At 44.0% G+C, this 15,372-nt stretch overlaps 1 long non-coding RNA gene across 1 annotated transcript; it reads right to left on the bottom strand.

The window, feature by feature from the left end:
* Nucleotides 1-2,509: 2,509 nt before the first annotated feature.
* LOC141735686 (uncharacterized) lies at nucleotides 2,510-9,769 on the bottom strand. The gene is made up of 2 exons (XR_012584813.1): nucleotides 9,684-9,769; nucleotides 2,510-5,313 (listed from the first exon to the last, which is right to left on the bottom strand). It is a non-coding gene; the product is annotated as an uncharacterized LOC141735686 (long non-coding RNA).
* Nucleotides 9,770-15,372: the final 5,603 nt, after the last annotated feature.

Below are 15,372 nucleotides of genomic sequence, written 5' to 3'. Positions count from 1 at the left end.
ACTAGCCCAATATGCTACTCTGCTGGTTAGCGAGTGGGGATTTTCCGGGGGGTCGGGGACATGAATTTAAGAAGACACAGGGACCCCAATAGCCGTTGGCTTCCTCACCATCTATCAAGATTCTATCTCCCCCGTTAAGGACACTCTCCATAGATATTCAGTTTCAGTTCCTCCAGGATTACGGCCATAGCGATCTTGTAAATTGGCCATCTGAATTGGATCAAATGGAGTTGTTTTAGTAGTTTTTCATTTTGTACCGCCCCTAGGTCCTGTAGTTACTTCCGATTTAACAATTGGTCTGACTGGGAGTGGGGGAGACTCAGGTGGATGATAGTAATTATCTCCATCCGAGTCATCACTACTGGAAGCACCCCATATATTACCGTCCCAGTCTTCGGGAGACACAATTAATTTTCTGATTTGAGTTATGTTGGGGGGTGGTGGTTGGTGATTGCAGTAGCATCATTTCAATGCGTTCTCCAAGTTTTTGGCGTTTTGATTGTGCCTCTTGAAGTTGGGCTTTCTGTTGTTCTGTTTTAACTGACAACACCAGTTCAGTGGATTTGCGCCCCTGTATTTCATCCTGCAAGTCCTGTATTTTTCTAATGAGATTTCCTCTTTCCTGACAGGCAGCTTCTAGGCACACTCCCAACATTTTGCAAATTATGCTTTTATCTTTTCCATCTTTAGTTGTACTTCTAGCTTCAGTTAACTGTTTCTCTACCTCTTCCCAGTTATGCCAATTATTACAAGCCCATTCCTCTGGGAAGGTGGGAATCAGTTGGATATCGTGTCTCTGTAAGTATTCGGTGATTTTATTTGCCATCCTGCCAACTACGCCAATTTGTTGCCGATGAAAATATTTGACACGGTTATGATTTAACAGCTATTCAACATTTATTAATGATGTAAGGCAGATTGAGAGGTTGAATTTAGCAGCATTTAATCATTAACCAGTTTAGGGGTTTACAAAGTGATTAAACAAAATAATTGAACAGCGACTTAATTACAGAGTCGAAGATGGCAAAATTCACACTAACTTACTAGAAGGTATCCCAAATCAATACATATACGTATGAGTGGAGGTACAAATCACAAATTAATGCTTATCTCTCTCTCTCTCTCTAAGCAAAGCATATAAGTGTGCGCGCGCGCACACACACGCACACACAGGTCTCCAATCGGGAATTTCTTGATAGCAGGTAATGCTAGTGATCCGAAAGGTGCCACTTTTAGGTCCTACACGTTAACGGATGGACAGAAGAGAGTCCGCATCCATAAAGCTAATGTGTATCTCACAACATATGGGTGGAGAGGTGGATGAGAGAGAGAGAGAGAGACTAGTCTATAGTTAAAATTTCCCTTTCTCAGATTTAGGGCAAATATTCACGATGCATCGGCATTCCTCAACGGGCGATAGTTGAGGCTTGAGAAGGGTCTTCTCCTGCCCTGGCCTCGAGGTGTCAGCCTGAGAGGTATCTCAACTCAGGGGAGTTACTGGCCACAGCCCGCTGCGATCCAGAAGAGCTCAAAGGGTCCTTACTAGAATCGCTACTTATAGGATCTGAGACAACTGACTTTTGTCAGGTGCTTTTCCACTCCGGCCCAGCTCAGACGATAGTTACGCAACCCCAGAGCTTGCTAGATCTTGGGGTCCTAGTATCCCCCCCTCTGTGGCCACAATCCATATGGTGTCAAGAGTGATCAATTATAGTTATTATCTCCAAGTGGTAGGAGCCACAGGGACTAGGCACACTATTGTGTTCTTGGTCTGTTGCTTTCTACCTTTTCTTTCTTCCATGTTAGACCATTATGTTACGTTCTGGTCCATTGTGTTGTTCTGTGGCCCAGGTTGGGAGGGAGATCACGCCACGTACCGAGTGGCCTGAAGCGGGGCTGGGGTGAGGGTGGTGTTGCACCACCACAAAAATATGCAAGGATTATACTCAGCCACTTATATCAGTAGGATGCTCTGCACTCCCAGCAGTGGACAACAGATGTCGGACACTGCGAGCGCTACGGCTTCGGGAGGAAGGGAAGGCCTCAGGGGTCCAGCAACGAGGCAAGGAGTTCTCTGGACCGCCGCCATCAAGGGAGAGAGAGCACTACGCAGCAAACTTTCTAATTTATGTTGACTGTGATGTTCATGGTATGAAATAATCCTGTTGGCCAGCTTGGGTCAGGTGCCCAGGTCTTGCTCCCTGCACCTGGCAAGGCTTGAAAACACTGAGACCTTGAATCCCACATAGCCTAGCTGGCTATAAAGTAAACATCTTCACCAATTCAGACACTAGAGTCTTCTAAAAGTGCAGTTTTCCCCAGCATTAGAAGAGAAATTAGTCATGTGTCGCTCAAACCAGGACAATGGTGAGAAACTAAAATGTATTCCTTTGTCAGCAACTACTGTTGGAAGACCCATAGAAAGCATTGCTGAGGATTTGAAGAAACAACTATTAGAAGAAATTACACAGTGTGGTGAGGAGAAACAACTGGACTCCAGACGATCCAATGTGAATCAACAGAAGCCGTTTATTAAGCACAGATCATCATCATCTTTTATATCCTGTGTTGTAGCCGTACATGCCACTGGCTTATTTCTGATTAGCTAGTTACACTGTCCACGCGCTGTCCATGCAGTTCATTCACAGATCAGATTGGTTACAAGAATTCACATAATAAATTGCTTAGTCATTAGCACAACATGTTTTCTGCCTTCTCAGTTCCCGTTTTTCCCATGTACTAATTCCATCTTCTACCACCTGTTTTGCCCTTAATCTAATCTCTCACAATAGGGAGGCTGGCTCACATGGCCATTTTCTCTCAGACACATTCCTACAATACCCCCTTTTTCTTCTTGAGCCAGCCAGACCTTATGCATGGCATTTTCTATCATGTCAGTCACTTTGCGGAGAACACACGAGGCTGCCATAATCAATAATAATATAACCAACAATAGCATGAGCCCTTGCTTTAGTAAGTCTGATAACCATCCCGTTATACCCCATGAGCTTAACCAATCATCGAAACCATTTTTGACCACTTTTAATTTGGACATGTTATCCTTCAGCTCCCGTAACTGCTTATGAATGGATGATGAGTGGTCGGAAAGGTTCATACAACACATACCTTCAAAATCTTCACATCCATGACCCTGAGCTAACAGCAAAAAATCAATAGCCGCTCGATTTTGCAACATACCATGCCGAATGCTATCAGCATCAGTAAGCAAGCTAGATAGGATTTCAGTTGTAAGGTTTATCTGTTTACTTGCCCAACACCCTAACTTTCTAATATCTCTTAGGGCTTTCCCTGCCACAACCCCGGGGGCTAGCAAGGATGTTACAACCGTAGTGGGTAGATCCCAAAACTGGACTTCTTCGTTACATGTTGAATCAAGGGTCACAACAGATCATTTCGACCGTGCATGCCGATTCGTCACGTTCCCCACCGTGGTGTTCAATAGATCTTTCAGTGACAGCTTAAACATGGTCAATTTACCTATATAACATGGTCCTCCCACAGGTCGCACAGGAACACCTTGCCAGGCACGATCACCACAAATCAAAAATAATCCTGGGCGTAGGGCCTTTGCCGAATCGTTGTTTCAATGATTCCACACCCCTGTGGTGTCTCCACAAAAGTTCACTAGGGTCGTGTTAAACGTTGGGTAAACTGAATTGAATCCTGCTGTATTAAAAGGAGCCGAAATACCAAGGGCTCTTAATTTTGTGCTCAGCTGCAGTGCTTTGCTCCCAAAGAAGACACAAGACCCGTTACGTGGAATGGAACCGAGCAAATCAAGTTCTTGTGGTGGGACAGGGGCAGTGACGTTAAGTGAATTAATAATTAGACCGGTCAACGCCGCCAGTCCTATAAATTTCGTACTATTGGGCTGACAGAGCGTGTTGTATATGGCTGGGATGGACACCTTGTTGGTCTGATTACAAGCTTGTTCTAACGTCAATTTCAACACAGACGCATTCCGAACGTACCCAGAAAAAACTTGGGGGTCATATATGGGGACTCCTATTAAACATGTTCGAAAAGGATCCCCTGGGGTTGCCATAGATAGGCAAAAGGAATCTTGCCCCGTCTGATTAGCTATTGTCACCCATATGTTTTCTCGGGGCGTGATAGGTACTGCAGGATGGCAGCTGCAAATTCCGATCACAAGGATAAGCCCGACACTAATTCCCATTGGCATCTTCAAATATCAGTACCCTTGCCCTTCTTTCTGCGCTGTAGATGACCGAACCTGTTGCTACAGTGACGTACTACCTGTTCCCACTGGTCCTCCGGAACTGACCAAACCTCTGGCAGCAGCACTGTGTAACAGCACTGTATGCCACACACCCTGACCAGTCCTTGTGAATGGTAGGCTTCCCTAATCTCCTGTCGTTCAGCCAGCTCGTGTTGAGGTGAACCTGGCTCTATATGCCCTGTTGCAATAGCTAAACGAATTAAACCCGTCACCTTACTTAGTTCCTTATTAAAACACGCAGCACACCGGGCCGCAGCGCGTGGTCTTTTATACCACCACCGGCCTCGACAATCCTCACAAGGCACAAAAATCCATGGGTCACAGTTCCACACCTAGGGCACTGCACTTCTTCAGCCCTCACCGTCGTTGTTGGTGTTGTGGGGTAACTCATTCGAATCCGTCTTCTCAAACCAGGGCTTTATCCACTTGGCTGGTACCCATCTGGTTCCGGCATCCACACCAGCCACCGCGCCGGGGACATGGTCCCTTTAAATCACCCCCCCCGGGGGCCTGGCCGGTCCCACCGCTGCCCGCTGCCTCCTGCGTCGCTCCGCCTTCATATCTTGTAAGGTCGATAACACCAACCGCCACGTCGTCGCTAACGGTGATGCCTCTTTGTCTCCTTTACTTATCACTTCCCACAGTTTTTTCCCAACAGCCTCCCATATTTCTGGTTTAAAAGCTTTCTGGGGCTCTGGTGTGAATCCGTTCTCTCTGCACCAGGTTAACAGCCTTCGGAGCATACGCTCATCGTATTTCACCCCTCTCTTAGAGAGGATATGCAGGAGAAGTCTTAATACAGCCCCTTCTTCTTTTGTTACTTGTTGCCCCATCTCCTGCCCCGGCTGCTCACCTCTCTCTGGGTGTCTGTGGCCACGTCGTCTGTTTCCTCTATTCTGGATTGCCGCCCAATCCGCCCGGTCTCAGTCCAGCTGAGCCGTCCTCCAGCCGGTGGATCTCCTTCTGGGTCTTCCACCCCTCGCGTTCCATTGCTCAAGCCAAGCGCCGATCGGTATCACGTCGGGGTCACCATCTGAGGAGAAATAACTGGACTCCAGACGATCCAATGTGAATCAACAGAAGCCGTTTATTAAGCACAGATCATCATCTTTTATATCCTGTGTTGTAGCCGTACACGCCACTGGCTTATTTCTGATTAGCTAGTTACACTGTCCACGCGCTGTCCATGCAGTTCGTTCACACATCAGATTGGTTACAAGAATTCGCATAGTAAATTGCTTAGTCATTAGCACAACATGTTTTCTGCCTTCTCAGTTCCTGTTTTTCCCACGTACTAATTCCATCTTCTACCACCTGTTTTGCCCTTAATCTAATCTCTCACAGTAGGGAGGCTGGCTCACATGGCCATTTTCTCTCAGATACATTCCTACAGTGTGGGAGGTTTGCTATACACTTGGATGAAAGTACGGGTGTTTCTAATGTCTCAGTTTATGGTATTTGCTGTGTGCAAGATGTGTGAAAAGATTGCTGCATAAATGTTCTCATGTATGTGTATTAGTGCATGGAGTCAAGTTATACTTGATGTGCACAAGTTGCTGTTCACATTTTGATTTTGCTGTTAAAAGGTCAAAACTAATTATTTCTAATGTAGTATTTATTTTTGTGTTATTACTGCGTCTATGATTATGAAATTGCTGCCTCACAAGAGAAAAAGGTACTAAATCCAAGCATTATGAATGCAGAAATTGTCATTTCTTCAAACAATGCATAGCAATCTTGGGAGGAACCTAAGTGCCAAAACAATGGTATGCTTTTTATTGTTATCTTTCTTCAGTCTCTCTCTCCTCCCTTCCTTTCCTTGTGTTGATAAACAAAGAACAATGATGTCCATGATAAAAGCGTGCTTCCTTAAATCAAGCTACTTCTTTGTAAACAATTAAATTTGCATGTTGTGGGGAGGTAAGGCATCACTGAGGCAACAGGTCGTGGGCGAGTAAGCAAATGTATGCTGCAGTAAAAGGAATGGCCAGGAAACAGCAGGTTATGTGATATGTAGCATTCTCTTATTATTATGAAAAAGGAATGAGCAAGTACATAATCTCTGGCATTATTCCCTTTCCTATTCCCCCTAGTGATTAAAACTTTCTAATTAAATTGTTTAATTTAGTACATTAGATAGCAAGATTTAGTGACATTGACAGAAAGGAATGAAAATTAAAAAAACGCACATCTCTTGATTGAAAAAGAAGCTATTTTATTCTGAGAAATTTGCATTCTGAACTAAAACCAAGTTTTTTTCTGATACAGAATGATGAGTATACTCTAAACATTTGTCTGATAATTGATCTTTCAAGAATCTCAGGGCACAGCAAAAAGCTGATATGAACTGATCTTTCCTTTAAGTATTTGGACATAGTTTAAAATCAATATTCAATAACATCACTGAGTTCCTATCCTCTTGTATCTTTTTCTTTGAATCTATGAAATTTACAGTCTATGTTTCATAATCCTTTTGGCATGACTCCTTGCTTTATTGCTTAAGGATCAATTTCCTAGGAGTTTTTCTTTCTACACATCTACTTGTGATCCACATCAAATTAACAACTCTATCTTGTTATGTATTCTTTGATTATTTTTTTTTAACCCTTAAATATTTCCTACTTTAGTTCTTTTTTTAATCACAATGTTTTTACAGGCATATGCAAAAAACAAGTCCCCTATGGTATGCCTTTTATATTTATTGCGCATTCTTTGCTCTTTAAGGAGTAGATAAAGTATAATGTTCCTCTTCACAGAATCACAGAATGGTAGGGGTTGGAAGGGACCTTCGGAGATCATCTAGTCCAACCCCCCTGCCAAAGCAGGGTCACCTAGAGCAGGCTGGGCAGGAATGAATCCAGGTGGGTTTTGAATGTCTCCAGAGAAGGAGACTCCACCACCTCTCTGGGCAGCCTGTGCCAGTGCTCTGCCACCCTCAAAGTAAAGAAGTTTTTCCTCATGTTGAGATGGAATTTCCTGTGTTCCAGCTTGTGCCCATTGCCCCTTGTCCTGTCTCCGGGCGCCACTGAAAAGAGTCTGGCCCCATCCTCTTGACACCCGCCCTTTAGATATTTATAAGCATTGATAAGATCCTCTTCTACGTGACAGAACGTCTGAAATATATTTTCAAAGCTTCAGAAACTTCAGAGTTATCTGGCAGTCTAGGCTCGGCAGTTAACCCTTTTGTCACATATTTAATTCACTTTTGGTAAGAAATGGAGAAGGAAAGAAATACCAACGTCCTTTTTCCACCTTAGAAGTGTGAAGAAAATGAAAAACTTAGGCCACTCAATAGGATGAACTTCACCGTAGCTTTGGAGAGCTTTCTGTGAACTCAAGGAGGGAAGACGCTGAAGCATGAAAGCGACCCGCAGCCATACGCCCTTGCCTGATAACAAACCCATGGAAACCGGTTTTGAGCATGTAGCAGACAGAGGATGAAAACCAGCCCAAGCCACTGTCTCCAATCACGCAGCCACACGAAGGAAATCCCACTGTGCACGTGAACATTAAGGACTGATTGGCCAACACTGGAAAAGCCTAGGACTGTAATTGGGCAATAGCCCACATATAGAATATGCAACCTGTTACTTATGCTTAGGGTCCCTCAGAACTAGGGTGGGTATTGTGATGGTGTGCTCCCCCTCCCCAGGTGCCAACCTGACCTTTGTCTCCCATAACCCTGCCCAAGCAATAACCACCCGTGGTGGTCATAACGAGTGCATGTAGTCATGGTGGCCGCACCGGGCTCAATGTAGTTTCAGGGAGACAGATAACAACGCAATAGCCAAGGGCTAACCTGAGCAATGCTGGTGCTGTGGTCAATATGCAGATATGACTATAGGTAAATCATCTTACCTCCATAAATAGTGAACAGCCCAAGAGCCCTTTGAGCTCTCCTGCACGGCAGCGGGCTGCATGACAGGATCTTCCCTTGAGCAGGGATGCCCACTCAAGGTTACTTCTTGAGATTTAGAGATTCCTTGCCACAACAGATCCTCGGTAAGTGACTAAGAGCATGCTAAACTTTGAAATCTTAGCTAAGTGATATAAAGGACTGATTGCGCATATATAATCCTTTAGGCATAAACCGTTGACCAAGTCTGGGACTAGGATTGCATCCAGACGCACCTAGACTCCTCTCTGAGAAGGAGTTTAGAAAGCCAGGGGGTCCTTTCTGAACCTCATGACTCAACGGGAGGGTCTCCCTGACAGTTCTGTCTGACCCTGGCCTCTGTGCAGTAAATAACCAAGTGTGCCTTGCCATCTCGAATCTTGTTAAAACACTTTCACATTTACCATCAAACTTTGTTAAATCCCTGTTTTATATCAATAAATGTATTGCTGCTTCTCTCTACAAGTGAAGTGCATCACTCCATCCGCGACAGGTATACGTATTGCAGTAAAGAATTTCCCTTTGTAATTCTATACTTAAGTGTGTCTGTGTCTCCTTCCTTGGTCGGCAACAAAGAATCCCGTGACAGAAGCCATGCGAGCAATGGAAACTGGTAATTCCTGCCAACAGGTATCAGTAAGAGAGAGCAGTTCACATCTAACAATGGACAAGACAGAGGTGACATTGTTTCAGCAGCTTTTTTCTTTCAGAAATATTACTAAGCATGATTCATCCTTGCTTACAATTTGCATTTCCAGTGTTTGAAATCATTTCACTTCTATCGATTGCTGACAAATATCATCAGTGATAGGTGTCAAGGACAAAAACTCTCCCGAATTTTCCTTGTGGTCTTGGCATGCTGTAAAAACTGTGATGAAGAATAATTATATTTTTCCTGCTGTCATAAAAAAAATCTTTGTGGCTGTTTGGCAAAATAAATCTTGTAAGTGCAGAATGCCTCTGAACACATTCACTCACGGCAAACACGAGCAAGATTTTTAAGTTTTATTCAGCAGATTGCTAACACAATAAACTGCATGGGAGTCAACTTCTTCGGAGGAATATCTGAAATTCAACTTAGCTTAGTTATACTGCTAGTGGTAGTTTAACCACTTTCAAATAGCTAAAAGATTAACAATTTCTATACTTGCTTATCCTACAGAAAAAAATTAGTTCTTCAAAAAACTGTACTGACTACCACATTTAAACTTCCAGGACAAGCTACTTGGTATCTTAAAAAAAGTATTAGCTAGCCAGTGTGAAACTCTCATATTCTCCTGGGAAACCTTACCAAATAACCACTGCGAACCACCACTACCAAATAACCACTGAGCCACCAAAGCTTGATACCCCACCCAGCCGAGGTACTGCACAACCCCCACAGACACCCGCAGCTTGAGGCAAACCACACTACTCCCCACACCCCCAAAGCAACCAGCTACCAGGCAACTGCCCCTGCCTGTTACAACCAGGGACTGAGAGTCTGGTAAAAAGGTAAATGTAACTCCTTGTGAAGAACAAACATACCACATCCCCGAAGAGACTGGAGGGATCGATAACAAGCTTGCAAAAGAAATGCGGGCGTTGCAAAAGCTTCTGCATTTATCTTCCCCATTCCACACAAAGAGATTCCTCTATTATCAGCTCAAACCAGACACCGTACGCCACTAGGAACCACCCAAAACCTACCCTGAAGTCCCTAACAGACTTAATGCACATGTGCCAAGGTGATGTGAATATGGAAATGAGTTCTGGAAATATAATGAATATGGCAATGAGTGCTGGGAAATTTAATGACCACGCCTATTCTGTATGGATATAAGTCTCTGTGAATCTCGCGTTCAGTGGACATGTTAGGTGGAGAGATCCCCCATGTGTCCGGCGCCGAATAAAAGAATGCCTGCTTCTTAAGACTACATTGGTGTTAAGGAGTTCATTCCCGATTTCGGTGATGTACCCATGTGGAAAGTGACTCGGAGGCACTTGCACCTGCATGCAGATGGCTCATGGGATGGGAGGGGAGGGGAGCTGAGTGGAGCAGAGCAGAGCAAAGCAAAGCAAAGCAGACCAAAGCAAAGCAAAGTGGACCAAAGCAAAGCATAGCAAAACAGCAAACCGGAGCAAAGAGAACCAAAGTAAAACAGAGTGGAGCAAAGTAAAAGCAAAAGGAAAGCGGGTAGCCACCCCCTCGGGCTGCGTGTTGGGGCGCTGCAGTTTTTTTTGTCTAGGGCAGGATGGGGTTGGGAATAGGATGGTGTTTGTGTTGTTTGTTGTGGATGTTCTGAATCAGTTCCTCAGTGACTACATGTTGAATCCGACAGCTGTTAGCTCAAGCTGGGCATCTGGGGAGATATGGAGCTGCTGCGGGGTGGGAAGAAGCACAAAACAGCACCTGGCTGTGCTGGGGAGTTGCCTGCTGCCCTCAGTTGTCCTGTCCCATCCCGCCCCCCCCTCCCCCCAACAACTCTTATCAGGTTGTTTTGTTTTGTAGATACCAACAACTTTTACTTTGGAGTTTTGGTATTTAGCTGTCACATTATATATACGTGGAGCTTGACTTCAGGATTTTTCAACAATTTCCTCTTTAAATACTTTCAATATTTTAGAGTCTTAAGAACATTTATACAAGCAAACACGCACACCCCTTGGAAAAAACCCAACCAAAATCTTGAAGTCTTTTGAAATTTTTGCGATTAAAATCCATTTGCAGTGCTCCAAAACTGAAGTTCAGTAGCCACATTATAGCCTATAACAGACCCTTATTTCCCCGCTTTTGTTTGTGAGATCAACTTAATGTTTATAGAAGAGCAATCAGGGTACTGTGCAATTGGACTTGCAGCTACATTTCATGGCAAGTAAAACAGCTGAGTGTGAATGAGATTAATTTTTGGCACCTCAATGTCTTTCCTGTAGTGAGGGGCCCAAAACCGAACAAAGTATTCCAGATTCAGTCTCACCAGTGCCGAGCGGAAAAGGACGATCACTTCCCTAGTCCTGCTGGCCACACTATTTCTGATACAAGCCAGCATGCTATTGGCCTTCTTGGCCACCTGGGCACACTGCGGGCACACTGAGAGATTTATGAGTTTAGAAGGAACTAAACTACTTTAATGAAATATTAATAATAAGATAAAAATGAGATAATGAAAATAGATACAGTATATACAAAACCATATTAATCTCCCAGGATGACCTCACCGGCAGGCATTGGGGAAGTCCCAGACTGGACTCAGCAACGGGTGGGAACTGGATTCCAGATCTGGAGTCAGGAACACACAGATTGGGATCAAAGGCAGATGAACAGACAGGGTCATCCTCGGACATCAGCCATTGAAGAAGAGAGAGCTGACCCTTTGATCCCTCAGCTTTTATACTGAGCATGGGGCAGATGGGATGGAATACCCTGTTGGTCAGTTTTGGGTCACCTGTCCTGTCCACTCCTCCCTGCAGGTGGGACCCCTCTACGCTTTTCTGCTTCCGACCTTCCAACAGGGCAAATAACAAAGTTAGCTGACCTTGATTGTTATAGCAGTAAGTCTAAGCAAGAGCCTCTCTGTGTACCATTCCTCGGCACTAACTGTAAACACTGGTCTTATCACTCTGAGAGTGAACAGTTTTCTGCACAACATGCTGTTAATTTCCGAGAGTTAGAAGAGGCCTAGCTAAGAAGTAAAATTACTGAACAGAAAGTTGTTTCCGTTTTACCTCAAACCAGGACAGTAACTCATCTTTAAGTTTGACAACTGTTTTGAGCACTTTGCCACAAAATAAATAGTGCATCTGTGTGTGGTACAAAAGATTTTCATGGTCACTCCCCATCTCATTACAAAGTATTAGTATTTAAAGGTCTTTTTTTTTTAATAGAAAAAAACTACATTCTTTAACACTTTGTGCACTTCTGGCTCCCACTTCTTTGCTGCAATAGCTTTTGATATGAACGAATCAAAATTTTAAGCAACACAGCATCTGATTTCCAAAGGTCAGCAATATTCTGCACAAAAATGTTCACTAGCTAACAGCTATCTCAATATAAGAAATGCTACAATTAGATTTACAGTGAATATTTAGCCCTGAAAAAAAAAATAATCTTACACTTTCAATTTATGGTAAAACTGCTATAAACCAGTTGCCTCAGAAAAGGTCAATCTGACAAAATAAGAAAAGTGATATGTAGTCCTCATGACGCTAGTGCCAGTTAGAGCAGTGATGGGTTACTTTTGATAAAAACTCAGCATAAATAAATATCCACACTTCATTACTAGCTTGAGGCCGCACTTTGAGTACTGTGTTGAGTTTTGAGCCCCTCACTACAGGAGGGACATTGAGGCACTGGAGCATGTTCAGAGAAGGGCAACAAAACTGGTGAGGGGTCTAGAGAGCAAGTCTTATGAGGAGTGACTGAAGGAACTGGAGTTGTTCAGCCTGGAGCAAAGGAGGCGCGGGGGAGATCTTATCGCTCTCTACAACTACCTGAAAGGAGGTTGTAGCGAGGTGAGTGTTGGTCTCTTCTCCCAACTAACAGGCGACAGGACAAGAGGAAATGGCCTTAAGTTGCACCAGGGGAGGTTTAGGTTGGATATTAAGAAAAAATTCTTCACTGAAAGGGTTGTCAAGCATTGGACCAGGCTGCCCAGGGAAGTGGTTGAGGCACCATCCCTGGAGGTATTTAAAAGATGGGTAGATGTAGTGCTTAGAGATATAGTTTAGTGATGGTTTTTGTCAGTGTTAGGTTGATGGTTGGACTAGATGATCTGAAAGGTCCCTTCCAACCTAGGCAATTCTATGATTCTACGCAGGCTTCCATGTCCAAGGTAGTTGCACCATCCCACTTGCTCATGTCCTCCCCATGCTTGCTATTATGGTTTGAAGAACCCACAACAATTTATTGTCATTTAGACAATTATTCTATCACCCGATGATCCCTCACGACCCAGGAAGGGGAGTCGGGAAAAACCAAGGAAACACAAGGGTTGAAATATAAACAGATTTAATAGAATAATTAATAATTAATTTAATAGAATAAATAATTAACATTAATAATACTAAAGAACCAATATTGATGCCGATACTGATATAAAATACACAAGGATTATACACAACCAATTAACTGTATAAGTAGGAAGCTGTGCACTCCCAGCAGTGGGCAGCAGATGCTGGACACTGTGAGCTCTATGGCATCGGGAGGAAGGGAAGGCCTCAGGGGTCCAACACTGGGACAAGAAGTTCTCAGGATTGCAGACATCATAGAAGATAAAGAATCCTCAGCAAACTTTCTAATTTATATTGAATGTGACATTCATGGTATGAAATTATTCTGTTGACCAGCCTGGGTCTCGCTCATCCTCATCCCGGCACCTGGCTAGCTCAAAAACACTGAGATCTTGAAACCTGCATACCATAGCTGGCTATAAAGTAAATATTTTCAAAAATTCAGACACTAGAGTCTTCTAAAAGTGCAGTTTTCCCTAGCATTAGAAGAGACCTTACTGAAAAGTAAAATTACTAAAGAAGAAATTAATCCTGTGTCACTCAAACCAGGACACTTGTGCAGGTAGAACCACAGGGTGGCACATGGCATGCAGCCATGGTTCCTTTCCTTTGAGCAGGTGTACTGGGTCTAACTGGGATGGAGTTAATTTTCTTCACAGCAGCCCTTTTGGTGCTGTGTTTTGGATCCAACTGGGGAACAAGCCGGGACAACCAGAGCAGTAAGAAATGTTCCTTATCTGACTCCCAAGATGAGATCCAGAAGGTCAGCCACCTCAAGGGTGTGTATGGCTATGCTGGATCCTTTTGCACCCCTCCAGGGAAATCTGCATGCTCGCCTGCCTCTCTGAAATGCCTGTACGTCAATGCACGCAGCATGGGGAATAAGCAGGAAGAGCTGGAGATCTGTGTGCAGTCCCAGGGCCACGATCTCATTGCAATTACTGAGATGTGGTGGGATAGCTCGCATGACTGGAATGCTGTCATGGATGGCTATGTACTTTTTAGGAAAGACAGGCCAGCAGGACAAGGTGGTGGAGTTGCTCTCTATGCAAGAGAGCAGCTGGAATGTATTGAGCTCTGCCTAGGGGTGGACAAAGAACGTGTTGAGAGTTTATGGGTAAGAATTAAGGGCCAGGCTAATATGGGAGACACTGTTGTGGGTGGTTACTACAGACCACCGAATCAGGAAGAGGAAGTCAATGAGGCCTTTACAGACAGCTGGAAATAGCTTCATGATCACAGGCCCTGGTTCTCATGGGGGACTTCAACCACCCTGACATTTCCTGGAAAGGCGACACAGCCAGGCATGCACAGTTCAGGAAGCTTCTGCAGAGCATTGTCATGGATGGAAATATTTGATGCGGTTATGATTTAGCAGTGATTCAAAATTTATTGATGATGTAAGGTAGATCAAGAGGTTGAATTTTAGCAGCACTTAATCATTAACCGATTTAAATATTTACAAAGCGATTTAACAAAATTGAACAGCGACTTAATCACAGATTCAAAGATGACAGGATTCATACTAACTTACTATAAGCTATCCCAAATTAATACATATTCATATAAGCAAAAGCATATAAGCGCGCACACACACACGCCCCCGGGTCTCTAACTACTAGGATCAAAGATCCCTTAGTAGTGGGCAACTCTAACAAGTCGATGGGTACCCCTTTTGACTCCTACACATGCATGGACAAACAGAAGAACACCCACATCCTTAAAAGCTAATGTGTGTATCATAAACATGTAGGTGGAGAGGTGGATGAAAGAGAGGCTAGCCTATAGTTAAAAATTTCCCTTTTTCCCAGTTTACAGTAAATACTCACAATGCATTGGCATTCCTCAATGGGTGATAACTGAGACTTGAGAGGGGTTGACTTGCCCTGGCCTTGTAATCTGTATCAAATGGTAGGAGTCATGGGAGCCAGGCACGCTAAGGGGTTGCCATAGTGTTCTGGTCTGTTACTCTCCACCTTTTCTTTCTTTCATGTTAGACCATTATGTAATGTTCTGGTCCGTTGTATTATTATGTGGCCCAGGTTGGGGGGAATTTGCACCAAGTACCGAGTTGCCCAAAGGGAGGGGGGTTGCATCACCACAAACATCCACTGCTCTCCCCTCATCTACCCAGCCAGTCATGCCATCATAGAAGGCTATCACATTGGTCAAGCATGATTTCCCCTTGGTGAATCCATGTTGACCCCTCCCGATATAATAATACAGA

This window comes from Larus michahellis, chromosome W (genome assembly GCF_964199755.1).
Source record: "Larus michahellis chromosome W, bLarMic1.1, whole genome shotgun sequence".
Taxonomy (NCBI): domain Eukaryota; kingdom Metazoa; phylum Chordata; class Aves; order Charadriiformes; family Laridae; genus Larus; species Larus michahellis.
This window is presented reverse-complemented; position numbering and strand designations above follow the sequence as displayed.